The sequence below is a fragment of the Felis catus genome, chromosome B4, assembly GCF_018350175.1.
Source record: "Felis catus isolate Fca126 chromosome B4, F.catus_Fca126_mat1.0, whole genome shotgun sequence".
NCBI classification, from domain to species: Eukaryota; Metazoa; Chordata; class Mammalia; order Carnivora; family Felidae; genus Felis; species Felis catus.
The window spans coordinates 57,927,870-57,954,660 of record NC_058374.1 but is presented as its reverse complement, the minus strand read 5'-3'; the positions used below and the strand labels follow the sequence as shown (position 1 = coordinate 57,954,660).

The 26,791-nt window shown below is 37.2% G+C and overlaps 1 protein-coding gene across 18 annotated transcripts in view; it reads left to right on the top strand.

Annotated features, from left to right (window-relative positions):
- Positions 1-26,791, top strand: part of SOX5 (SRY-box transcription factor 5) — a 1,017,940-nt gene that overhangs the window by 25,070 nt on the left and 966,079 nt on the right. For 2 of the 18 annotated variants that reach the window (XM_045062614.1, XM_045062624.1), the window contains exon 1: positions 447-2,477. The exons of the other annotated variants lie outside the window; for them this stretch is intronic. The gene's annotated coding sequence lies outside the window, so the exon portion shown is untranslated. Of the gene's footprint in view, positions 1-446; positions 2,478-26,791 lie in introns of those variants that run through there. 18 annotated transcript variants of the gene reach the window in all.

Sequence of the window (26,791 nt, the reverse complement as noted above, 5' to 3'; positions counted from 1 at the left end):
TCATTTTAGTTGACCTCTTCACATAAGTAATTGACTCAATTTTTAAAACTATTAGTGCTTGTTTTCTTAGCCATCAGTAAAGAACCCAGTTACATGTGCTTGAAATGTAAAATAATTGAATTCAAAATATTTTCTTAATTTAAGAAATCTGTGGCCATTCATTACCACTCACAATGTTATGTGTTGAATGATTTATGAATAAAGTAAAAATGAAGCAGTAATGTACATATCCAAAACATTCACCATTTACCCCAATTTGACCATCTTTTTAAAAAACATTTTTTAAATGTTTATTTCATTTTTGAGAGGGAGAGAGAGAGAAAGAGAGTGAGCAAGAGCAAGAAAGCGAGCGGGGGAGGGGCAGAGAGAGAGATGGGGAAACACAGAATCCAAAGCAGGCTCCAGGCTCTGAGCTCTCAGCACAGAGCCGGATGCGGAGCTCGAACTCATGGACCGCGAGATCATGACTTGAGCTGAAGTTGGACGCTTAACTGACTGAGCCACCCAGGCACCCCTGAACATCCTTATTGTGTTCTTTCTTAAATGGGTAGGAAATGAAAGAAATAATTGCCAGAGAGACTCAGTTGAGTAGTTTTTATTTTCTGAGTATTAGCATTGGAATTAGTGCTTCTTAATAGGAGAGAAAACAAATAAATTCTTCTGTGATCAGTTTTTGTGACACTGTACCCTGTAGCTTCTGATTTCCAGCTTTGGGCATTGACAATAGGGATCAAATGCCTGTATTTCAAGAATGTCATCGGTTGCTCTTTGAAAATTGATAGATTTAAGTGCAAAGCAGCGTTCAAATATGGTCTCGTATGCACTTTTGTGTTGCTTTCCAGTATAGCTAACTCAACTCCTGGAGACAATAAAGTCTTCTTGTTTAACCTGGTATGTAAGTTTTGTAGACTGATTTGTGTTATACTGATTCTTTTTTCCTGGCTAACTAACTGTGTTAACATTTCTTTCTTTTTCTTTTTTTTTTTTTCTGATCTCATAGTACTAAATGGGTTTTCTTTTCTTGAATGCCTTTATCCCCGACTGTTCTAAAAAATTTAAAGCACAGAGTTTATGCAAGAATTGTTCTAGACTAATAATTACTTCCTTTTTATTAAACATCTTAGACTGTATTAATGAAATTAGGTGCTGTTTTATTTTTGCAAAAAAGCATGTTTACCTAAAAGGGGGAGCAGTTTTGAGGTATTAAATGAAACTGAATGAATTGTGCTATATCTATACCTTTAGTTCTTTGGTAATTTTATTTTACCTATTAATTGTCATGGATTTTTTCACAACAAATGTTTTTGAAATTCCATTGGAGGAAAGTATAATATTGTGTCAGGGTCCATTTGCAATATAATCATTCACTGACAATTTAAAAAATCTGTAACAGATTAGAAAATAAAACCCGAGTACCTTTTTGTTCTCCATTAAGAAAAGTAGATTCAGAAAGCTTGTATTATAAATGTATCATAGTACTGCTTACCAAAAGTTAGGAGTTTTATTCTTGTAGGAGTTAGGCTAGTAAGTAATGTTTATATAATCCTGATAAACATTTCTCCATGACCGAATTTTGAGTGGAAAACTTTGTTTCCTAAAAGACTGTATGTGGCAAGAAAAGAAAAATAGAGCCTCTCCTCTGAATGTGTTGTGTGTGTGTGTGTGTATGTGTATGTGTGTGTGTGTATGTGTTTAGATCCAGCTTAATACCAACTAATGCCAACATCTGGCAAAGAGATGGAGATCTGGGAATTTGTTGCTTGAAACCCTGGGACAAAGTGTTCTGATCTGACCAGCAAACATAGCTGTGGACTTAAACTGGAATCTTCAGGGGCAGAAACGTCTTAAGTGTCTGGAAAATTGGCCTGTTGAGTCACCATGAAGGCACTAAAACAAAACTAATTTTAAGCAGGTCAAAGTTCAGTGATTCCCTCTGGAATTCAAACTTTTTTTAAGGGTCTCATGTTTAAGTGAAAAGGGTCAAAGTTGATGCACTGTTACAATGTTTTGAATGCTTTCCCTTAAGAACAGCCACCCAAGCTGGGATTAGCATGAGGAACTGCAAGGCTGGCACTTCAGCGTCTGGGTTAAAAATATTTTAAAGCAGTAAATGCAGTCAGTACAGAGAGATCCCTGGGAGCCTTTCTATTCAAAAATGTGTGAGCTCAGGGCAGCGACTGCAATGTAATTTAGGGCAGTGTATGCTTCATAGCTTTGGAGAATATTGCTTCCCACTAATGTTCCATCAGAGGATGGTAGGATAGTAGTAATTTTAGAAGGTGGTATTCCTGTTTGTCTTACATCGAAAACTTCAGAATAAATAAAAGGACATATCAACTGAGCAAGAAATGTAACTATGGAAAAGTACCAATGAATCTAAATTTGAACTGAACAGATACAAAATCAGCATGGGTGTAGGAATATTTTTAAGGAGGAGGCTGCAGGAAAAGCGACTTCCCAGGGAATGGACCGCCCAGGTAAGCACGGTGTGTGACACATAGCCTGCAGAAACTTTCAAGAAAGTGCCTTGTCAACAGCAAGGTGCTTTAACTATGACCAGATGTAATGCTCTTGGATATTTGAATGGAGGAATTATTTTAGAAAATGGAAACATAGATTTAATTTCAGTAGCTGGAATTCAGATGATACCTAGAGATCCTGAGGATGCCAAGCAATTAGCTAGTCGGAATTCCTTGAATGAAATTGTACCGGGATCCTGTGATGGCCTCACTCTGAAGCAAGTGATTCCAGGACTTTTGCTGTTTAAGTGTTACATACTGCAGCTTAATGCGATTGCCTAGTTTTTTTCCGAGACTGAAGCTCTTGTTGTTGACTTGAATGAGACCTAAACAACATTCTTAGACATTAAAGAGAACCTATTATTTTATGGGTTGTGTCTAGGAAAGGGGAGAAGAACATTTACTCTGCCTTCAAATGAGGCAACTCAGCTAAAGCTGTGGTGCAGCTATGAAATTTGGCTGGTGGCCACAGTCTACTGAACTCCTTATAAAACTTTGGTTGTTCTTATTAGCTATTTTTTTTCCATGATACCAGTCGCAGAATAATTCTGTTGCTCTTCGACATAAACTTATGACTCTCACTCTGAAGAAGCTTTAATTATTCAGTTATTTATTCAGTAGATATCAGTTATTCCAATTTGAGGAATTACATTTTGCATTGTGTTTACTGTGTCTCAAGAGATATGAACTCAGTCGTGTCTGTTTATTTTAATGAGATAAGCCAGGCACATGTGATAATTTTTACCAAAACACGGAATGAGAATGCTTGTGGAAGAAGGGAAAGCCGAGTTATTATCGTATGACATAATGACTCCTGTACATTTTTTAATCGGCATGTGATCCGAGGTGGACTGAAAGACGAGAAGAGGTCATGCATGTTCGATGTGTTTCCATCAGGTTACATACAGGTTCATAGAAAGCGGTCTTCGACTGAATTCTGGAATTCAGTTATGTTTATAATTATTAACATTGTGAATGCTGCTTGTTTTAATGTAGTGATGAAGAAAGAAGAATAAGAGAGAATCAAATATTACAAAGATTAAACTAGAAAAGGTCAAGAACTTGGAGTTAGGATTGAGACGCCGGGATAGTTTTAGGGTCAGTTCTTAGATTTCTCTGAATCTCAGTTATGGACCAGAAACTGAAATTTTTGTGCAAGGAATTTCAAAAACAAAATTTATTTGCCATCTGGGCTATCTGAAGAAATAGAAGCATCAGGGTATTCAATTTTCCAATTTATTATCTCAACAGGACTAGTTACCAGTTTTATCACAAGTGACCTTTAAAAAAATAGCCGTGGCTCTGAACTTTTGCCCCTCGACATGTCTTTGCAAGGAGAGCTTTCGAAGAGAACAGTCTTAAATCTGTCTGATAGTAAAACATCCTGAGCCGTTTTCGTTTCCCTACATCCCTAGGCTCTGTCAGCTGTAAAACTTGTGCTAGCCGACTGCTGGCTCCACATGCTGTGCTGATCCTTTTGTTTAACTGGTATTTCTTGTAGCTTCCCCCGCTTAAACTAGCTATCAGAATCCTATAGGTCAACCGGATAGTTTGCCTTATCGCAAGCTCACCTGAACCATCTTTCGAGGTAGGGCCTGTGATTTCATGACAAATCGTCACCTCAGTGGGGAGCTGCAGAGCTCACCTCTATCTTCCAAGGGTTAACAGTAACCTATAATAATAATTTGGTGACACAAAACGCTTCTTTTTATGCATTACCTATTTCCAGAGGCCTAATTTAGGTTTGTATCAAAATGGATATCACAAACAGTACAGCTTCCTGCTGCGAAGCAAAGTGCTACTGAGAGACTTTCTGTTTTTCTTTTGGTGGCATCTGGGAGGGGTGAAGAAACACTTGGGGGAGTGAAGCAATTGTCAGCCGCTTATAGAGGAGCTGGGACAGGCCCTGGTGGAGAATGGTTTTCAAAAGCAGACTAGCTTTAAGGAATGGTTCTATCAGGAACAGAATTGTGTGCTGTTGCACTTGCTACGAGGCAAATTTTAGAACAGGGAAAACAGCACAAGTGGTCACAACAGATACCTTATTTTTCTGTATGATTTTCATACTTCATGCTCTAGCAACAGTGACAGCGCTTACCCAGGTGTAAATACAAACATAATAAGATAGTGCCGGGGAAGTTTTAAACTTTAAGAGTCCGTTGAGAGTCTTAATTCCTCATCACAGAATCCTTGGTTGTGCCAGAGACAGTCCTATCGGAAAAGCGAGCAAAGTTAATCTCTCAGTGTGTCCTGTCTTTAACTGTTTTTAAATCACCCAGTATCTACCCCAGACATGCTGGGCTTCTTCATTGTCCTAGTTCTTTTCACAAAAGAAAGCAAACACAAATGTATCATACATTTTTTTTTTAACTTAACTATACCCAGGAGTATTTGTACTTTAAATAGAAATGTATGAAGGGTTGTTTTTCATAAACATTTACTAGACTTAGAATTTCTGGCTCTTCTGGTAGTTAGGGATGGGAAAATACAGCAATATTGTTTTGCAGAAGGGGTCTTCCAGGGAGCCCTCACTTCATACCGTGTACACTGAATTACCATTAGAACCAGGCCCGGAGCTGATCTGAGCCCAAATATGGGCTGGTAAGTGACCTGCGTTTTAGTTTTACAGTTCGGTGATGGAAGAGTTCCTGTATTTCCACACTTTGGGTTCCATGGCAACTTCCTACTTTGGCCTTTGCCCTGACTCTGCCTGGTTTCTGTACCTGGTGAGTGGGTGGGAAAACCTCAGGGAGCCAGGCAAGTTGTCCAGGGCTCCATCCCCAGAACTTTCACTCCTGCCCTTTGCTCTTGCGTGTTTTCGGAGAGTGCAGGGTTTTTCTTGGCCTTCTGCATCCCGGAGGGGCCAGCCCTGGTCTCTCCCCTGTTCTCTGGGGATGTGTTCCCAGAGTGCCCATTCCCCACCCACCCCTGGGGGCACCGCCAAGGAGCAGCTGTCCTTTGCCTTCCCTTTCCAAGGAAGGCTGGGATGCACAGGCTTCTGTCACATCCTTAATTTGTGCATCTCAAGCACAGCTTGCTCGGCTCTGCATTTTTGGCTCAGTGAACGCATTGAGCATGTTCATATAGGTGTTCATCTTGGGGCACATCCATCTAGGGATAATAGCCATGGTTCCTCTTTTCAAGGACTCCATTGTTAAGAGTATTTAATGGCCATTGGGGTGGGGGGGCACAGATTTTTTTTTTAATGTGCTGCAAGTGACATGCCCATGGCATTCTTTTTGATTCTTTAAAAAGCTGTGTAAAAACTAGAATTTTCAGGAGTTTCTACCATAAAGACTGCTTTCAGACGCATTATCTCTATTTCCTTATTTAATTGGCTGTAATGCATTTTGTAAGCATTACTCATTCAAAGCAGGAAGACTTTCTTCCACCGTGGTCTAAGAGTTTGGCCACTTTTCTTAGGGATTGCTTAGATCTTCCTTGTAATAGCAGCTCCCCGAAGAAAACCAGAGAAAAGAAATAACATCAAACCTGCAACTGCAGCTTTTGTCCCATTTAAATTGCAATAGATAATTTTGAAAAATTGTAAGTGGGGTGATGATGTAAGATGGACTTTAGTTCTCCTTTCAAAGTTTCTCCTAATTTTTGTGCTTATTTCAAAAGCTTTACCTAGAATGACAGTGCATTCATGTTGTTTAATGTCCTTTGTTTTCATGGTATTGTTTTTTTACAATGATTGGTGGATAGAAATGTGCCAGGGCCATGCTTTGGGATCTGAGCCTCCTTTGGACCCCATAGGATGTCAATGGACTCATTAGGATTTAGCCAAGTTTTATGCATTATTCATAATATACATTCACAGCGTGCGCACTAACGACTGTCTCCTGTGTCTGCTTAGTCAGAACCATTTGCATGCTGTATTATGGAACCATAATACAGAATGCATTTAGCCACATTTTCTGTATTATCCTTAATATATATTGTCATCATATTCTGTTATGGGGTATGCGGTGAATGTGTTTAAACAATAGCATGTACTTGTGCATTATGATTCCATAAAAACAAATGTATAATAAAAGTCTTGATGGAAGTAATTATTGCATATGTGCAATAATAGTTTCTAAAAAAGCCTTCATATTATTTCTAGTTTGCTTTTATTGTTTGATTATCCAGTTATTTGTTTTATGTTGTTTTATGCCTGCTGGACTGATGTCCTGAAATTTTTAATTTTGAAAACAACATACCTTCTTTATCCCTCTCATATCTTTACCTCATTAGTTTCCCTAAAAGGGTATTTAAAAATATAATATTTAAAAGAGACTCGATGATTAGGAAAAGCATGTTTCCTAACTACCAATTAAAGATCTGTAGGGTATTTGTTATAAAGAGCCTGTGCTCCATGTAGCAGCAACAACTGTGTTATATATGTGAGAAATTAACATCAAACCATTAACATCAAATTATCTTCCATATCCAGGATTGAGAGGTTCTGAGTTCTAAAGTCAACACTGACTCTAACACATTTAAGGGTTGGCACTTTATCTTTTTAATTTGGACATCTTGTTTGCAGAGTTGAAAGGGCTACTGTTTAATTGCAATAGAATATCAGGTTCATTATATGTTTTTTAATGTTAATTTGGAATAGAAAGAAAAAAAACCCTAGAAATACATCTATGTGTCACAGGCATAAAGGTAAAAGAATTCATTTAAAACTTTAAATGATAATTTATTGAAAAGTTATGCTATGATGGAAATCTTAAATGCAGAGTATAGTAAAAGGATTCACTGAAATGGTTAAGTCTTTTGCAAGCATTAGGGGTGGTTTTTAAACAGTTTGAAGTCATCTGGTTTCAGGGTAGCTACTAATAAACTCATTTTAGAATGTTCACTTTGAAAACTCTGTAATTCATTTTGTCTCCTCCAAATCTAGTGCTTTTACAAATGACCACTTTTTATTTCATTATGGAACTGTTTAGGAATAGATGGGGAGTTAAAACATGTAGAAGATGGTAGTTTTAGTTTGAAGGGCCATTAGTCTTTTTATTGATAATGACACTTGTAACAGTAACCTGTTTTACTTACGGTCTTATGAAATTTATCTGTTTTGCTGGACGTTATTGGTGAATTTATTTCAGATAAACAATCTCACTGAAAAGTTGAAGTGTACCCGTGGTAATGTTGTAAGGCATTCTTTTCTTGTCTCTTCTTTTCAGGAAGTTTGATAGTATGCATCCAGATAAAATAGCTCTTTCAGTAGTGTCTGTGTTCTCTGGGAATCTAAAGGATATATAAACTTGATGCAGCATCTGACTAATACCTTTTCTGCCTGTCTCATATATTATTCTCTATTTCTCCATTGACTTTTACATAGTTGCTTGGGTCATGGGTGCATGTTGAGAAGTCAATAGATTAGAATTGTCTGGTTCTGGATATAGTTCCACATATGATGGATTGAATTACAGGTAGCTGAACTTCAAAATAGGACAGTGGAGGATATGCTATTCACCCAAATCTAGATGTTTTGCGCCTCTGGAGTAATATGAGTTTGTCAGATGAAGAGAGATGAATTGAGTATTAGGTAGATAAAAGGGTATACCCCCTTATATGGATGTTTTCCTGTAATACAGGGAGGGAAAGGACTCAGTGATTTCTGTCTTAAGCTATATTCTTTCTACTTTCATTTGATATGTCCTCTCTGTAGGCTTACTTAACAAAGTTGATCACTTTGCAGCTTTTATTGTCAGTTTGAATAGTTTCTCTACCCAAAAAGTCCTCGTGTTAATTCTGGCTATTTTTTTTTTCACATTTTTAGAGAAGTTCTTGGTCCTTAGTGTATATGTCTGGATGAAATAGAATGCCTAAAAATGTTTTGTTTACATTTTTACTTATTAAGACTCATTTTTAAGTCAGAGGATTAGAAACTAATTCAGTTTTTTAAAAACAAAAAGTTCGTGTAAAGGAGGGGCACCTGGGTGGCTTAGTTGGTTAAGCGTCCAACTTTGGCTCAGGTCATGATCTTGCTGTCCGTGAGTTCGAGCCCCATGTTGGGCTCTGTGCTGACATCTCAGAGCCTGGAGCCTGCTTTAGATTCTGTGTCTTCCTCTGTCTCTGCCCTCCCCTGCTCACACTCTGTCTCTCTCTGTCTCTCAAAAATGAATAAATGTTAATTTTTTTTAAGTTTGTATTAAAGGAGTGTTGAACTAATTCAGCATAGTCACTTTCAAAGGTATGTAATTCTTTCAATGATACTGCAATTGCTCAGAATATTCCAGGAGCACCTCCATTAGAGCTATCATAGAGCCTGCAGCATACTCTTTTGATGACCTCCGTGGGCAAATTTTCTAACTTTGAAGAAAGGCTTTATATTTCAAATAGTCAAAAAATATACTTCAGCCAAATCTAGTGCATAAAAGAGGCAGGTAGTCAAAAGGGGAGTGGGTGTGCAGGGCAGTACAAATTGTGGCACTGAAGTAACAGATCTATTGTCTTGGGTCAGTCATTAATTGGAACATTAGAAAAGTGTTAAGCTCCAAAAGTGTCTTAAGCAATAGTAGCAACAGGGAGATGAATACATGGTTTCTTAAGTTCAGTTGTTTGAAGGACCATACTTATTTGTCTGTAAAGGTTTAAAATAGATTTAAAATATGTTACATTAATTAGAAGTTATACATTGCATAAGCAGAATATACTTCAAGGCTTTTTGTGTTTATTATAACAGACATACAAAAATGTGTCCATTTTTATAGATTGGTGTGCCTGCTCTTTCCAAATTATGAAAAATGCAGTCTTTCTGTTTTTAAAGATTTATTTTTATTTCTTTTTTTGAGAGAGAGAGAGAGTGCAAGTGGGGAGGGTCAGAGAGAGAGAGAGAGAGAGACAGAGAGAGAGAGAGAGAGAATATCCCAAGCAGGCTCTGCACTGTCAGCATAGATCCTGATGTGGGGCTCGAACTCATGAACTGTGAGATCATGACCTGAGCTGAAATCAAAAGTCAGGCATTTAACCAACTGAGCAACCCAGGTTCCCCAGAAAAAACTCAGTCTTTCAAAACCATTAATTCTGAGCTACGATTTTTCAAATGGAAAAATCGTATGTCTTTTTGGTTTTTTGGATTATAATTCAGTATTTCCAGGGTCTAAATATTTTAAATGTAGATTTTTTTTTTCTACTTATTATTGGTCAGAGGTTGCTCAATTGTCAAACAATAAAAGTTATTCCAGGGAGTTTCTTTCTTTTTTAATTAATTTATTAATTATTTTTAAAAATTTACATCCCAGTTAGTTAGCATATAGTGCAATAATGATTTCAGGAGTAGATTCCAGTGATTCATCCCCTATGTATAACACCCAGTGCTCATCCCAACAAGTGTCTTCCTTAATGCCCCTTACCCATTTAGCCCATCCCCCCACCCACAAGCCCTCCAGCAATCCTTAGTTTGTTCTCTGTATTTAAGAGTCTCTTATGTTTTGTCCCCCTCCCTGTTTTTATATTATTTTTGCTTCCATTCTCTTATATCAATCTGTTTTGTATCTTAACATCCTCATATGAATGAAGTCATATGATATTTGTCTTTCTCTGACTAATTTCACTTAGCATAATACCCTCTAGTTCTACCCATGTAATTGCAAATGGCAAGATTTCATTCTTTTTGATTGCCAAGTAATACTCCATTGTATATATATATACCATATCTTCTTTATCCATTCATCCATCGATGGACATTTGGGCTCTTTCCATACTTTGGCTATTGTCAATAGCACTGCTGTAAACATTGGGGTGCCTATGCCCCTTTGAAATAGCATGCTTTTATTGATTTTAGGGAGTTTCATCTGAGTTTATTTTTTCGCTCTTCAAGACCAGTCTAGCCACTTGTAGACTGTTGCAGTTGCTTGCAAATAGATCATTTCTATAGGTTAAAAGTAAGAAACATACGCAGTTATATATACACATAAAATTTCATGACTAACTTATATAGAACTTTTATAGTAACTTCTATAGTAAATTTTAAAAGACTATCATTTTGTAGATATATTTAATAATAAAGTGATTATTCACCAGATCGTATCATTTTCATTTTGGAGGGATTTCAGAAATCACCATGTCCAAATCCCTCACTTTGATACCCTTAAAGTTCCTTGGAATGCTCTACCACCAGGAATAATATTAGAAGGGTTGATATAAACTAAAGTAGGTTCAACAAAGAATGTTGGCTTAAGAGAAAATAGCTAAGTACTATTTTCTCTTATTGCAGATAATTTAAAAACTTGAATTACTTAGGGAATTGCCATTTCTTGAGGAGGATTAAGACGTAGAACAAATTTTCCTAGTGAGGTGACTACTGGGGAAAATTGAAATTAATGTGTACCCTGAAAATAAGGTTTGAATTAGTTTGAATTAGCTATCAACTTCTTTAAATTTGAATTAAGTTTGATTTTGCTTTGTAAATAACTTTTGTTACCTCCATAATAATGCCACAGGTTTACCTTAGACAACTTTTTTTTTTTTTAAAGTACAGTGGGATCCCAACAGTCTTAATAGATTTTAACAGTTTTCTTTACCTCAATATTTCTATGTAAATTACAAGTACATATTTTTGGTTTCAATTTTAAGACGTCAGTTTATCAGTTAGCAATAATCGCACCTTGGATAAACCTCACTGGCTACCATACTGCCACTGCACCGAGCTAAGACATCACTTTTTAACCTACCTTCTACAATTGCATATTGCCATTACAGTCTCTAGTCCAGAGAAGAGAATAGACTTATTTAGCTAAGTTAGGAAGTTTATGCTTCCTCTGTTTCTTCCTCTCTTTGTACTTCCTTTCTCCCTCCCTTCTGTTTTTCTTACACTTTAAATCCCTACATTAGCTCTTATTACATATTGGATAGTGAGTGGAGAAGGGCAATAAAAATTGCCTTTCTAAGGAAGTTCTATGTATTTTTAAAATTTTTAAAAATGTTTTTACTTATTTTTGAGAGAGAGAGAGAGAGAGAGAGTGCATGGGAGGGGAGGGGCAAAGAGAGAGGGAGACACAGAATCTGAAGCAGGCTCCAGGCTCTGAGCTGTTGGCACGGGAGCCCAAGATGGGGCTCGAACTCATGAACCGTGAGATCATGACCTGAACCCAAGTCAGACACCAAACCAGGGAGCCACCCAGGCACCTCTATGTATTCTTTTTATAAGACTACTCCTAGTTCTTAATGGCTTAAATATATGTTCCCATTACTCCTATCACACACCCCACTGGTTTTGTATTGCTGCTTGAGAAGTAGCATCGCAGGGAAAGAACCTCAGGCCATCATCTGGGTTTTCTTGTCTCGGGCCACTTAATTTCTCTGAATTTCCCTTTCTTCACTTGTAATAATTGGGTTTAACTCACAGGATTTTTGTGAGAGTTAAAATGAGTCGGTTACATGAACACCTTTTTAAACTGTCACATTCAAATAGATGTCAGTTGTTCATTCCTTGCTTTGGTGACATGTAGAGCAGCCGTAGTTAGTGCAGCCAGATTCACGGTTATTTTCGTTGATGGCTTTATGACCTTTTTTGTATGCTGTATACCTCTTGATAAAGTTCAAACTTTATCGTTTTCAGATGGAATGGTACTAGTCCTGCAAGTTATAACCCCTGGGGGAAAATACAAGGTGTGCTTTTGGGTTATGTCCATTTGGGTTGTTCTGCAGTTTGGAATGAGGTTTCTGACGGTACCACTGAGTGTTGACAGCACCTCCTGTGACCTTTATACCTGAGCTCTCCTCAGATTCTACTTCTTGTTTTCTTTTTCTTTTTCTTGACTAAATGTAAATATAAATTTTAGTTCGAGCCTAGGGGATGATGTGTGTATTTTCTTTTTGGTAATAGGTATGTGGTATATAAATCGAGTATTTATAACTCATGATTTTGATAACATGCTACAGAAATCCCAGTAGCCATGTTTAATATTTGTTTTAGGAAATTTGCCACTGCAGACAAATTTATTTTAGGCTGAATTCTCTGAAGAACGGTGAATTAAATGGTGGGGAAAAAACCCAATGTGGTAAAGTAATGTGATATAATATCTGACTTCATGGAGCCATTTGTAATTTTTCTTTTCTCAAAGGTTTTTTATTTTTAATTCTCTTCACATTTATTGCCTGTTTCCATTTTCTATGTAGGAACTGGTCTGTACGTTTCGGTTTGTAATGATAAAGTTATAATTCCAAGCGAAGTGACAGGGACAAGTATTTCTGGGTATGACACCTCCATTCCAACGTTATGAAAGCCACTTGATCTCTTCTTCTGCCTTCTCTTTCTTCCATAGTTTGTGAAGGAAACAGTTATAATGTATTTTGCAAGGCTGCTCAGAGGCATAAATGAGGTAATATATATAAAAGCTCAAATATTCTGTAATTGAAAAGTGGCATACCAATACCAGCTATCAAAATATGAATATTTGCCTAGTAAAAGGAGACAAGCTATAATGCCCAGGGCTTTTAGGAGTGTTTTGCAAATTTTTCTTCAAGGTTTTACACTGGCAGATAGAAAATAGAATTGTAGACTGGAACATCTATAATTCTTCTTCCAACCCCATTGGAGGAAATTGAGGGTCACATGGATAAGTAAGAGAATTGATCATAGAACCCAGGTCTTCTGACTCTCTTGCTGGTCTGTATCCTCCACCCTGGACATGGCTGGGTCCACCTTTTGGCCTCCTATGGTGTTAAGACATCCTTCAAATGAGAGTGATATAACAGCAGTCACATTCACCCTTGTCTCAGGAATGAAGCACTCTAGAGAGGCATTTTCCTTTTGCTTTCTTTTTCCCCTTGTGGTTATTGACAGAGCTTAGGATCATGTTGAAACTTGTTGCAACCGCCAGGAAACTCTTTCAACTTTTAATAGTTATCACCCTGCTCCTAATTAACGAGTAGCAAGCATGATTATGCTCCAGTAAGTTGGGAAGATTTATCAGACTTTAATATTTTGATGAGGAAAAGACCTCCAGCCATGAAGAAAAAATCCCTGTTGATATTTTCCATAAAAGGGGATGTACGGTTCAAAACCAGCAGAGCCAACTCTGCCACTTTGTATAAATGGGATCCTGAGACGTGGCTATGAAGAGAGCACGTTAGTCACGGCTTATGTTAACACACAGTGTCCTCTCAAGTTCATTGGCTTCCTTCTCGTGAGAATGCTGCATAATGAGCCATGAGAGCTGATTCTTTCTTGATGGTGGCCCTGAAATAAAACAAAAGTAACTCAAATTATTAAACTTGCATTTATGGAAGTGCATGGGGAGGGTAGCTTTTTGTAAATGAATGTTTTGCTAGTGTCATCCATTTGAGTCAAATAAGTAATGTGCCCTAAAGGAACAGTAACTTTTAAAACCATGTAAACTTAATTCACCATTTCTAAAATAATTGATACTTACACTTATTACAACTGGTAGTGACTCACTCATGCTCTCTCTCTCTGTCTCTCAAAAATATAGCTGTTTTTCTTATGAAATGAGTGGTACGTTCAGCTCCCCCGAGACACTAGTTGGTTAAGTGCTCATGTCTATGCTCCCCAAGCTGCTCGAAGGTGGAGAGTTGGACCTAGATGTTGAATATGGTCCGGGGTAATGTGACTTGAGCTTCTTGCAGAATGTCAGAAAATTCCCTTTATTTTCTTTAGATTGTATTTAGGAACATTTAAAGAGACAAAAATAATCTACAGTAGAGAAAACGAAAAGAAATACAGAAGTACAGTCCCCGTTACCGGTAGTGTTTTTTGGTGGAACTTGAAAATGGGATTCTTGTCCTAGTGACATAATTAGAGGTCAGTTCAAGTCATGTCCCAAACCAGGTTACAACTAATTTCAGTGTTCAGCAAGGACAATGACGCCACAAGTTTTAACTCTGCTATTCAAGTGGTAATAAAAATTACCAGCTAGAATTACTATCCCCCCCACTTCTCTCCAGATCCTTTATGTATGTGGGTTCTCTCCATCTAGAGTCACAGTACCATAAGCAGATGTCTCATGTAGGCAACATTTCTCTGAGTAGGTTAAAATGTCCCGAAATGTAGCCCGTGAATTGGCGAATTAAGTACCAATGATGTGCCATGCACTGTCTTTGCATTGGGGATAAAGCAGTGAACAAACTAGACAGCCCTTGCCCTCAAGGAGCTTACAGTCTGGTGAGCATGACAGAAAATAAACTATTAATAAGAAATATGATCATTTGTATGAAGACGGAATAGCATAATATGATAGTAGTTCCCAGGATCTGCTTTGGTTGGGGTGGTCAGAGAAGATGATATTTGAGTTGAAATCAGAATGATGAGAAGGGAGAATCTGTGCGATGATCCAGGAAAACAGATTTCTTGAGAAAGGGAATAGTGTTTGCTGGGGCTTGGTGGCGGAGGAGAGCTTGGCTTGCTATGGCAGGGAGAACCCACTTTTCTCCTTTTGTCTCAAGCTTGTTACACTTGTCATGCCTCCACTGCCATCCACACTCTCAACTCGTGATCTCGCATCCTATTTCTTATAAAAAGTTGAAGGAACAAAAAGAGGATTCTCAAAACTTCTATCACCATAGCTATGCATCTGCCCGCGTATACTCTGCCGTCTCCTCTCTCCTGTGTATCAAGTGTCAGTGATCTTAGTAAAGGCTCCTCCGCCTGTGCCCAAGATCCTGCGGTCTGTTTCCTCTGGCCTGCCCATACATTATTCCACTTACGCTCCACTCTGACTCTTGCATTGTCTGTTGTTTTGTTTTGTTTTGTTTTGTTTTTTCTGTCTGCTAGATCTTTCCCCTCAACCTACCAACCTGTTGTTTCTTCCATTTGTAGAGGAAAGACAGTCTTTTGATGTCACTCTTCCCCAGTGACTCCACATATGTCTCTATCTGTTTAAAGAGGAATTCCATGAAAACGTTGTGTAATTTTTTCTTCTGAATTCTTCCCTCTCTTTTTCTTTTAAAACCACAGAGGCATTTATTTGCCTTCATCATGTGACTGAAACTGCTCTTGGTTCAAGTCAACAGTGGCCTCCATGCTGCTATGATTGTCAGTCCTCTTACTTGTCCCGCCAGCAGCTCTGGAACTTGTTGTTTACTCTTGTTGCTTCATAACATCTTTTTCACTTGGCTTCCATTTCTTGATTTTTCTTGTACATACTAACTGCTGCTTTTCTGTTCTTTATTTGGTCCCTCTTCATCACTGCAATTGCTAAACATTGCCGTGCCCTAGGGCTTAATCCCTGGACCTCTTCTTATTTCTATCAAAAAGAAAAATTTTGTTCATCCAGTCTAATGGCTCTAAATGCCATATGTACACTGATGACTTCTAAATATATATCTGGATACCAGAGCTCTCCTGAACTTTAAGCTCCTATATCCAACTGGCTACTTGACATCTGTCACTGAATTTCTAACAGGCAATTTAATATAGTAGGTACAAAAATGAGCTGCTTCCCCCTCCCTGCCTCGTATTCTCTGCTTCTCCTATCTCAGTTGTGACCGCTACATTCTTGCAATTGCTCAGGTGAAATCCTTGAATTCATCGTTATGCTATTCTTCCTTAATATCCTACTCTCTCAGGAATCTTGTCTTTTCCACCTTCAAAATATATCCAAATTCTGACTGCTTCTTACCACTTCTTTGGTTATCACTCGAGTTCAAGCTATCATCTGGGTTATTTGGGTAGCCTAGCTCATGTCCCTGCTAACACCATTGCCCATCTCTAGCCAATTTTTAACAGACAGAAGGACCATTTTAAAATGTAGACAGATCATGTTTCTCCTCTGTTCAAAGCCCCTAATGGCTCCATTTGTCTCATGGATCAATAGCCATGGTATTACAATTTGTTATTGTCCTACCTCTTGGATCTCATAGCCTAATACCTTCCCTTTTGTTTAGTCTGGTCCATCCACACTTGACGCTCAAACTCTCCTTACACTTTTACCACCCCAGGGCTTTGGCACTTGCTGTTCTGGCTGCATTGAACTTGCTTCCTCCAGATATCTGCATGGCTTGTTCTCTCTCCCTCTTTGGTCTTTACGCGAATGTATTTTCTTAGTGAGTCCTTCCTTGGCCACCTTATCTCATCACTCTTTCCACCCCTCTTTAAGAACTCACTTACCCTCCCTCTTTTCTTTCACTGCTTCCTGCTTTATTTTTCTCTTCAGTTCTTATTACCATTTTGCATTTACTATACATTTTCTTATTTTCTTATTACCTCCCTTAACTAGAATGTAAGTAAGCTCACTGAGGAGAGAAATATTTGAACATTCCGTCCGTTGCTATATGCCCAGTACTTCTGAGTGCTCTGTGAATAAAAATGTATGAATGAAGGACTGAATGTAAGAGCATATGAACCAGAGAAAGATTAAGGTAGCAAGAGTTGTACAGGGATTTAATGAGATGGGATTTCATTTCTCAGGTTCTAGGATGCAACGCCATGGTTAATTTTCTGGCTCAGAATTGTTTCCCGGGCATAAAACCAGTTTAACTTTAAAAGAATAAAGATACTTTAAAAAAGAGTAAAGATTTTTAGATCCTCTCTTGGAACTATAATGATCATGCAAATCTTACATACACATACCTTATTTAAGGAAGTTAGAAAATACATAAAAGAGCTATAGAAGGTTGCTATATAGGATTGCAAACGTTTTGTTTCCTAAATATTAATACAAATATCATGTTAAGGAAGTAAAACAATTTAAAGTAATGGTTTTAAAAAAACTTACAGGTGTAAAAGAGAAGCATATGGTTGAACAGAGATTGCCAATGAAATTGACAGATGATTAGCATTCATTAAAACTTTTAATTAACACCTTGGAAAATTCCATAAAATGATACTGTATGTAAATGACTATGTGTGATATCTTTGAGGATTCTCTTACCTGTTTTGCAGAGGGGAAAAAAATGGATCACAAAACTGCTTATGATACAATTTTCCCCAGCCCTGGGCTTGTTTTGAGTGTTATCTACTTGTGTCAATCATGACAATTTGAGCTGCCAATATTCTAAATTATTTGGCTGATATAGAAGTGATTCTCTGTATTTCCTGGAGGAAAGAAAAACTACCTTTTAGTTTCTTATCCCTTCTTTTTTTCCCCAGCATTTTCTGATTAAGTAACGATGGGAGATTTTGAGCTTTAACATGGAGCTTTTTTAAGGTGACTTAAAATCAGGATCTGGTTAATAAAATTTATGATTAATAAGCCATATATAAAACACGAATTCAGATAGTGAGAAACTGATTTTCTCAGGGATTCAAAGATACTACATTGCACTTTGTTCTGTATGTTGAAACTACAGTTTCTATTTATTGTTTGTGGTGAAATGGGAGTGGTTTTCTACATGAAAATAGTGGTAGTTGATATACATAATATTTCCAAATGTTTGTAGAGGTAGAGTTACCACAGGATTATGTTATTAATTTTTTAAAAGTTTTTATTTATTTTGAGAGACCGAGAGAGCGCAAGTGGGGGAGGGGCAGAGAGAGAGAGAGGAATAAATAATCCCAAGCAGGATCAGTGCTTTCAGTGCAGAGCCTGATGAGGGGCTCCAACTCAGGAACTGTGAGCATGACCTGAGCCAAAATCAAGAGGCGGGTGCTTAACAGACTCAGCCACCCAGGCTTCCCAATGTTATTAATTTTTTTTTAAATTTTTTTTTTATTTGACGTTTATTTTTGAGACATAGACAGCATGAACGGGGGAGGGTCAGAGAGAGAGGGAGACACAGAATCTGAAACAGGCTCCAGGCTCTGAGCTGTCAGCACAGAGCCCGATGCGGGGCTCGAACTCACGGAGTGTGAGATCATGCCCTGAGCCGAAGTCGGTCGCCCAACCGACTGAGCCACCCAGGCGCCCCCCCAATGTTATTAATTTTTAAGTTAATTTGAATTCTGATGAAGGGACAGCTTTTTAGTGTTTTGCTGAGAGAATTGTGGTACAAATATAAGCTTATCTACCTGTTGTTAATTTTTAAAACTGGCAGAGGGGAGCGGTAGAAAAACAGAACTATGTTTTCCTTGACAGAAACATGTTTCCTTTGTTAGTAGGTAACATGTTTGGTCAGGGTTAAACATCCATTGGTGGTCTGAGTCACCCGTGAGGATATGAATTCTTGTGTCAAGCTGTCATTTCTTGAGATCCTCAAGGTTTGCAGGTTATACGACTTTTTTTCTGTCTGCTTATAATGATTGTGTTAAACTTCTTCAGCTTCTGTCTTTTGTTACTTTCTCTGCCTTCCTACTTCCCCTATCTTATCTTTTCTCTGCCTTTACCATTGAGTTTTCCATGCTTCTGGGTTTAGTGCCTGTTGATGTGGCCATTAGATTCACACTCAGCAAGTGATGGCCCTTCTCATATGAGCTGCACGGGCATGTAGTGCTTTGAATGATTTTAGGCAGTTTTGGAGACTTTCATTTTTTTTTGATATTTCCATTTTTAAATGCTATTCAGAATTTATTAATTTGCTGCTTAAGATGTTTCCTCTTTGGTTGAAAGGCAGCAAGACATGGGGGCTAGAACTGGGTGTTACAACCATTTCAGACGGCTGAGGTTTGGAAAACACTTGATACGTAAATGAGGCACTTCTATAATTTAAATTACTAAGTATGATTTTTAAGGATCAGTTATAATATGCCTGGTTTTGAAAGCTAATGTGTATTTTAGGTTCAGTATTTAAATTCCTTAGAATACTTTTTTATTTTCTCGTTTATTGTTTAGTAAGTATTAAGATTTTAAATCATTCTACAGATTAAGGAGTTAGAACATTGCAAGTAAAATATAAAAGCTTTAGAGATACAAAAGAACAAGTTTATATTATTATTTTTATCTTTTCTAGTGTTAGCAGCCTAAATGTTTGGAAGCTGAAACATAAAGAATGCAGGAAGAAACAAAAAATTGTACTGAAAATACCAATTAAGCATGAATGTTGCCTGATTTATAATTCCATGTACAGAGATTATAAAGAAGAAATATAGCTCACGAAGGATGAGATGCTCTAAAATTGTAATTCTGACTATATAATTGAGAATAATCCTGCTGAGAAAGAAAAGAAGTTAAATAAAAGTGTAACTATATCAGGAACCTTTGATAAGCTCAGAATTTAATGGGGTAAGTATCCAAGATTGAAGGGGTACAAAGTGAGAGCTTATTAAGAAAAGCAGGAACCTGAGGAGAGTTAATGATCATGGTCATTCATTCATTCTACAGATGTTTATTGGGAACCTTTTCTATACCATATTATCTTGTTTGCACTGTGAGTACTAAAATATAATGAGATCTTTGCTCTTAAAAATCTACTATGATAACATTGGACTATAATATTAATAATTGACATAGCAGAGGAAGAACTACTCGGTTCTTGTTTTGTTTCCAAACTGGAAAGTAGGGATTCAGCATACTTAAGTGGAAACGAAAGCCTAGACTGGAATAAAGAATAGAATAAGAACTTCTTACAATGAGTTCAAGTTTCCAGTCCAAGATGAATGTATATTTCAGCTTACAAAAGAACTTGCTTATATAGTTGTGAAAAAAAAAACTGTTGGGTAAATGGGTAAATAATAACATGAGATATTTAGGTAGATTTTTGGCAGGAAGGACAACTGAGCTCATAGATAAATGATTAGTAGATCAGTGTTATTGGAATGTGGGCACTGACCTTGCCCTTGTCTTTGAGTACTTATTGACAGCTTCAGTAAAAGTGTGCTCACCAGAACTTTAGGTGACAACATCTTGGAGTAGTAGTTTACGTATTTGATCAAACAATCAGGATTCAATGTTCAGATAAATGGAAAGGTAGTGGGTAAGGCTAGAATGATAGAGACTCCTGAGAGTGGTGTCTTGGGAAACAAAGAATGTGAGGTTTAAATAGTTAGTTTGATGGTACTGTTGAAAGACACCATTGGCTAATTGTTGCAAGGCCCCACTGATAAACTCAAGGAGGATCAGAGGCCTATGTAGGGACATCCACAACTCTCTTCAAATATTTGAAGATCTGGCATGTGGAAGAGAGAGTAGATTGGCTTCATGTTGCTCTCAGAGAACTACCAGCAATTAAGTGAAAATCATTGTAGTACCACGAAATGGAAAGCTTCCAAAAAACTAGGGTTGTCCAACAATGGAGAGGACTACCTTGTAGAGTAGTGAAAAAGTCTTGTAGAGAAAAAAGTGGACCATTTATGTTAGGATAGGAATTGTGTTAGAAAATCTCTAGGGTTTCATATCTTTAAAATTGTATAGTTCTGTAATTTCACAAACTTGTCATGACAGTTTGAGAAGATAAGAGGAATTTGCTCCAGGGGAAATATGCATATGAGTGGGGCATTTTTTTTCTTTTTTTTTAAAGAGACCAAACCCAGTGGCAGTCCTGAAAACTATAATTAAAGTTAGAATGGGGAGTAGTAATAGCATTGTCCCTCAAACATTCTTGTGCTATTTCCAGATAAATATAAAAGAATGTAAAAAAACATAATGGTCTGAATTTGACCCCTAGTTTGTCAGAGAGGAAAGGCATAGACATATATTGAAGACCCTTTTAATTATTCTCTAGTATTCAGCTTGTCTTTTGATTAGAAGAAATAAATGCCAGGCTACAAACAAGAGATTTCATTTGGGAAAGCAACAGTCCTTGCCTTTGTATTGAGTTAAATACGGAGGTTTCATCTGTAAGAAGAGACCATGTTGGATTCCTAACTACCTTAAGAAAGTACCTAAAAACCACTTTGAATGTTGCTCAAATTAACCTCACTTTGCCTACTTGATTTTTATTTTTTTTCTATGAAGTTAACACAAAAGACTGGTTGGATTACAGAGTCCTTGTTTGAACAGATTCTTCTTGAATTTAGATGTAACTGTATACCTGGGATCCTGGATGTAGAAAAGACCTGAAAAATAACTTAATATGAAGTTCTTTCTTTCATAGATGCAGAAATTGAGTTCTAGAGCAAATGAATTGCTCAAGCAAATTCTCTTTGGTTACAAATAAAGTTAAGATTAGAACACAGCACTTAGGACTTGCAGTGAATTCACGTCTCTTTCTATTGTACCATTCTCTCTACCTCTTTTTAACTATGCTGAAGATATGCAGTGTGTCAAGATACAGAAGGAAAAAAAAAAGGAGCATATATCCACATTGTCTTCATAAGTTAAAGGTGTTACATTTAAGTCTTAAGTATTTTTCAGTTTTATTAAACTTTGATCTCTAGAAATAAAATAAGAGTCAGTTGTTAAACTTCTGTTCTGGTGAAAACGGGAGGGATGGAGGTAGGATTTTGTGGTTAATTTCAAAAAGGATTTAGAGCTTATAACTGTCTTAGCAACTTTCCTAAATTATGTAGATTACTATTCCAGTAGTAGAGAGATCAAGTATCAGTATTTTAGGACAGCTTTTAAACTGGGCAAATCTAAGACATCTGAACAGAATATCACTTTACCTAGAATTGATTCAAGTTTCTGAACTTCTGGCAGAGAGGAAGGTCGGCATGCTTGAATACTTTGCTGCAAAGTTCCAAGAGTTAACATTCTTTTTTTTTTAAATATGATTCTTTTGTTTGTTCTCCCTTGTGATTGGAATATAGATTTAAGTAGTGGTACTTCATTGTTTTAGACAATAATTGACTCAATATTGGATTTGATCAAGATAAAGGATAATCATTTAAAATGTATTTGCAGTGATAATTTCAAGGTGGTTTTTATTGAGCAAACATAAATGAGTATCTGGCTCACTAAAGTTTATGATAAAAATCAGAGGTGATCCATAAATGTTTATTGAATTAATTCCTTTAAGACTTTGCAAAACGAACTGAAATGTTATATTTAGAAATAATCAGATTGATGCAATTTGAAGTGACTAAATGTTTTTTGATAGTTCCTGATCAGTAATTTCTATGTTTATGCCACGTAAATTGACATAGAGATTTCACATAATCCTGGAACCTTGGGTATTGTGGAGAAAGATGTAAGAGTAGATTAAGTGGGAGGTGGATAGATTCTCAGATTATAGTTAACTTAGAAAATTAAAAATCATATGAATTTAAAAATAAATTCAGATATTTGAAAGCAAAAATCAAAAGAATTTTTCTGGTTTGTGTGACTTCAGGGAGGAGGACAAAGAGCAAAGGGAGGGGGGTAGTTTGGAGATTTTTTTTTGTAACAAAGTAGTTATAGTAATTTATTGCATGTCTTCTGTATATCTAGCCTATTCCAAGGAAGTATAAGTCACATTCCCTTGTCCTGCAGAATTTGCTTTCGTTGGGAGTGGAGAGAAGGCAAGATGCTCACATATGAAGCAATTTGTTACAACTGCCTAAGATTTGTGTGATTGTGAAAATAAGTGGAATGCACTCTAAAGATTGTCCTTGGCTTCTCTTCTTTCATTTCCTCTTTCAGCCAGGAACACTTACTTGCTGTTCACTGCAAGTACTCATATCCTGGGACTAACTCCTGGTCAAGATTCATGTGTGTAAGAAATTCTTGTTGGGGCCAGATCCTCACCTCAAAAACATGCTAGTACCTGACATGTGTTCCCTGTCTTCAGGTCTCCTACCTTGTGATTTAGATCCCCTGATCTCAGTCCTGGATGATCATCAGAATCACCTGTAGAATTTTAACATTCGGGCACTGTCAGAATCTCTGGGGCTGTTACACAGGCCAGTGTATTTTTAAAGATGCATACATGTGTTTCCGATAACTTTTAACTATCCAATTTCTGTTGCCAGTGATCTGTATCCCATTTACTTATCTACCTGGCCTTCCTGCCTGGTTTTTCTCTTCCTGCCTATATAACGACCCCTCCTTTAGGTGTTTAATTTAATTTGTCTTAATCAACATTTGGGGACATAACTCTTTTAAGATCATTAGAAATTTGAAAATTGGAACCAGTTGATTGAGTTACAGAGAACCAGACCTCAGTTAAAAATTCCTGTCATATGCATAGCCTTTATTCTGGTTAGTGAATATGTATTTATTTATATACTTCATCGTCAACGTGCGGAATATCCTTTTTTGTGTGTCTTTATTCCGTGTTGTGTAATTGATTCCAAAATACACTGTGCTCACCTGTGTGTTGATTGTTGGTAGCAAGATGAACAAATGTCTATTTTGAGCATGAAAATACACTTGTTGGGGTGACTGGGTGGCTCAGTCGGTTGAGCGACCAGCTTCGGCTCAGGTCATGATCTCGCAGCTCGTGAGCTCGAGCCCCGCGTCAGGCTCTGTGCTGACAGCTTGGAGCCTGGAGCCTGCTTCAGGTTCTGTGTCTCCCTCTCTCTCTGCCCCTAACCCACTCACATTCTGTCTCCGTCTCTTTCAAAAATAAATAAACATTAAAAAAATTTAACGAAATCCACTTGTTTTCTGTAGCTACCCGATTGTGAGATTAATTTGAGAAAAGTGATTCCAGTCTACTTGAATAATTTCTCTGATGTAGTAAACATACAACTTCTCATTCAATGACACTTTCTTCTTATTTATTCTTAAAATGGTTTGTGAAGCCATTAATACAGATTAAGTGAAAAGAAATCAGATCATTTTTTAATAAATTTTGTGGTCGATATTCTCAACATCTAACAATATTAGAAGATTGGGAATGTCAGATTCATTGTCTGGGGTTTAAGACTGTAAATAGATTTCTGGTTCCAACGTTAAAGTACAATCTGTCTGACATGATTTACATATTTAGTGTAGATAAGACCAAAGTTAACGGATTTGCTTCAGTAACATGAACTAATTTTCTAGTTATTTGCTGGGCCAAGAGCATGACAACCATATAGAAGTGCAGATCAGATAAAAGCAAGGGCCTTTTTATAGCTTGCTGATGAGAGGCCAGCACATTCTACATGAGCACGTCTGTCTAACTTCCCATAGGTTAGGAGGTTCAGTATTCTGTGCTCTCATGATTATTATTCTGTACTCTCTGGACTAATGGCATTTTGGCTATCACTATTAATTAGTCTTTATCCCTAAAGAGAGTTTTAGGAACTTATCTATTGGTATTTCTTATATTTGTGAAAAATTGACATAAATAAATTCTGGCCCTGACATACCTCCTCATCTGTCATCTTTTATTTGTTGCCATAAATGTCACGGTCATTTTTATGTTCATATAAGGTCCATCACTTTCACCCTGAAGCAATTTAGAGACAACTTATAGAAAAAAAAAAAGAAAGGTGGAGAGGAAATGAGGATGAAGCAAAGCAAAGAGAGTGAGTAGAACAGAAGTCCAGCATAAAATGTAATGGATCTCAAAGTGGGTACTTGGCTCTTACTATCTTCGGATCACTTTAAACCAAAGGATTTGCTTTTGTAGAATTTTAGAATTGAATGTAACCTTACAGATAATATAGTTCATAGGCTTCATTTTAAAAATAAGGAACGAAGAGAAAGGTTAAATGACATGGTCATGGTCACAGAGATAGCGGTATTGTCTACCGACTGGCCATCATGCTGCTACTTATCTTTATTTTTAGGAAGAGAAAAGTAGGTCATTCGCCTCAGAGATGCAGGAGGCTAACATCCTCAGGTACCTCGATTTTGCCCAGCAAATGGACATTTTGTTTCTGTGGCCGTGTGGTTCTCTGTCTTCCTTCTCAACTGTGCCTTATTAGTTCCTTTCTTTAGGGGTTCTCTTTATGCTTTCACTCTTTAGCTTTGGGCCTCCAGAGTTCTGCCCTGAGCTCACTGATCCATGCACTCTTTATGTTCTCCTAAGGCATTCGTATATACCATTGATTTAGTACCTCTCAAGAATCCCACACCATGCTAGATACTGAGCTAGACCCTGGGTCATGACAGACACAACACCTGGACCACAGAGTGAATGTTCTTGTTCATTCTTGGGGTTTTAGCTGCTGCCCATATTCTGAAGATTCTTGAATCCATAGTTCTGGTTGTGATTGTTGAGCTATACATGTGTAACTAGCTCAGATGCCCCACAGAAGCTTCAAATGTGGCATACTTAACATGAACTTCATCATTTCCTCCCTTCCCCTTTCTTCAGAATATGATTTTTCTCCTGAATTCCCTATCTCAATGTCAAAGTCACTTGGCCACTTCTTCAGAAAGTTGGAAGTCACTTTTTGATTCTTGTTCTTTCTTTTCTTTGAAATGACTAGTTCGTGTTCCCTCTACCTTACTCCTAGTCTCTTTTACTCCTTTATTATCCCTTCTCTTTAGTTTTGCAGCAGCCTCCAGACTGAACTTCACTTCTCTAAGCTTGCTTTCCTTTCTACCATTTTTCTGAAATCCACTCTTTTCAGGGATGCTGGAGTGATGGTCTAGACTAGAGTGTAATCTAACCACAGCAGTCTCTGCTTAAAACCCTTGTCTGGTTTCCCATATTCTGCAGGGTAAAACCCAAACTCCTTACCATGGCACTCAAGGTCGTCTGTGACCTGGTGCTACCTTGTGCTGCTGTTTCTTGAGTCATGTTGTTTCTTTGGTCAGAATGGTTGCTTATGCCATTTCCTCTGACTGGTCCACAAGACTACAACTCATGCCTCCCTGTTCTTATCACTTGGTTAAACTGAAAGAAAAATATTATAAAAAAATTTCAAATAATCACAGAAGGAAAAGTAAAAAGTACAAAGCGTTCCTGTATTCAACATTAAAATTTTGACAGGCTGGTTCATTTATTTCTCCCCACCCCCACCCCTTTTTTTTCCTTTGCAGAAGAATTTAAAAGCATTTAAAAGCACACCCAAGATACCATACAATTTCACCCCTACTTTAGTAGGCCATCCTACTTCAGTATGGACATTTCATATATAACAACAGCGTCATTATCAAATAACAAAATTGGCAACAATTCTTTGGGATCACCCACTTTTCTGTGAACAATAAAAATTTCCAAGTTGTTGCAAAAAATATTTTTACAATTAGATTTTTTGAATCATGATCCAAATAAATACCACATATTAAATTTGGTTAAGTCTCTAATTCTTTCTTAATCAAAACCAGTTCTCACTCCTCTCTTCTATTAATGCTATTTTCTTGTTGCAGAATCCAGGTCAGCTGTCACATAGAATGTTCCTTTATTTATTTATTTATTTATTTATTTATTTATTTATCTATTTATTTATCTTCTGTGGTGTTACTTAACTTGGCTCTCTATCCACTGTATTTCCTATAATTATAAGTTAGTTGTGGAGGCTTGATTAGATTTAGTTTCCATTATCTATCTGCCTGCCTATCTGTCTGTCTGTCTTTTAGGGTGTTAAGATTGATCAGTGGGTTCAAGTGGTGACAGCCTCAGCCCTCCCTTATAAAAGTCACCATCAATCATTGTGCAACTAATGGTTTAATCCATTGATGATTACTGCCTGAATCAATTAT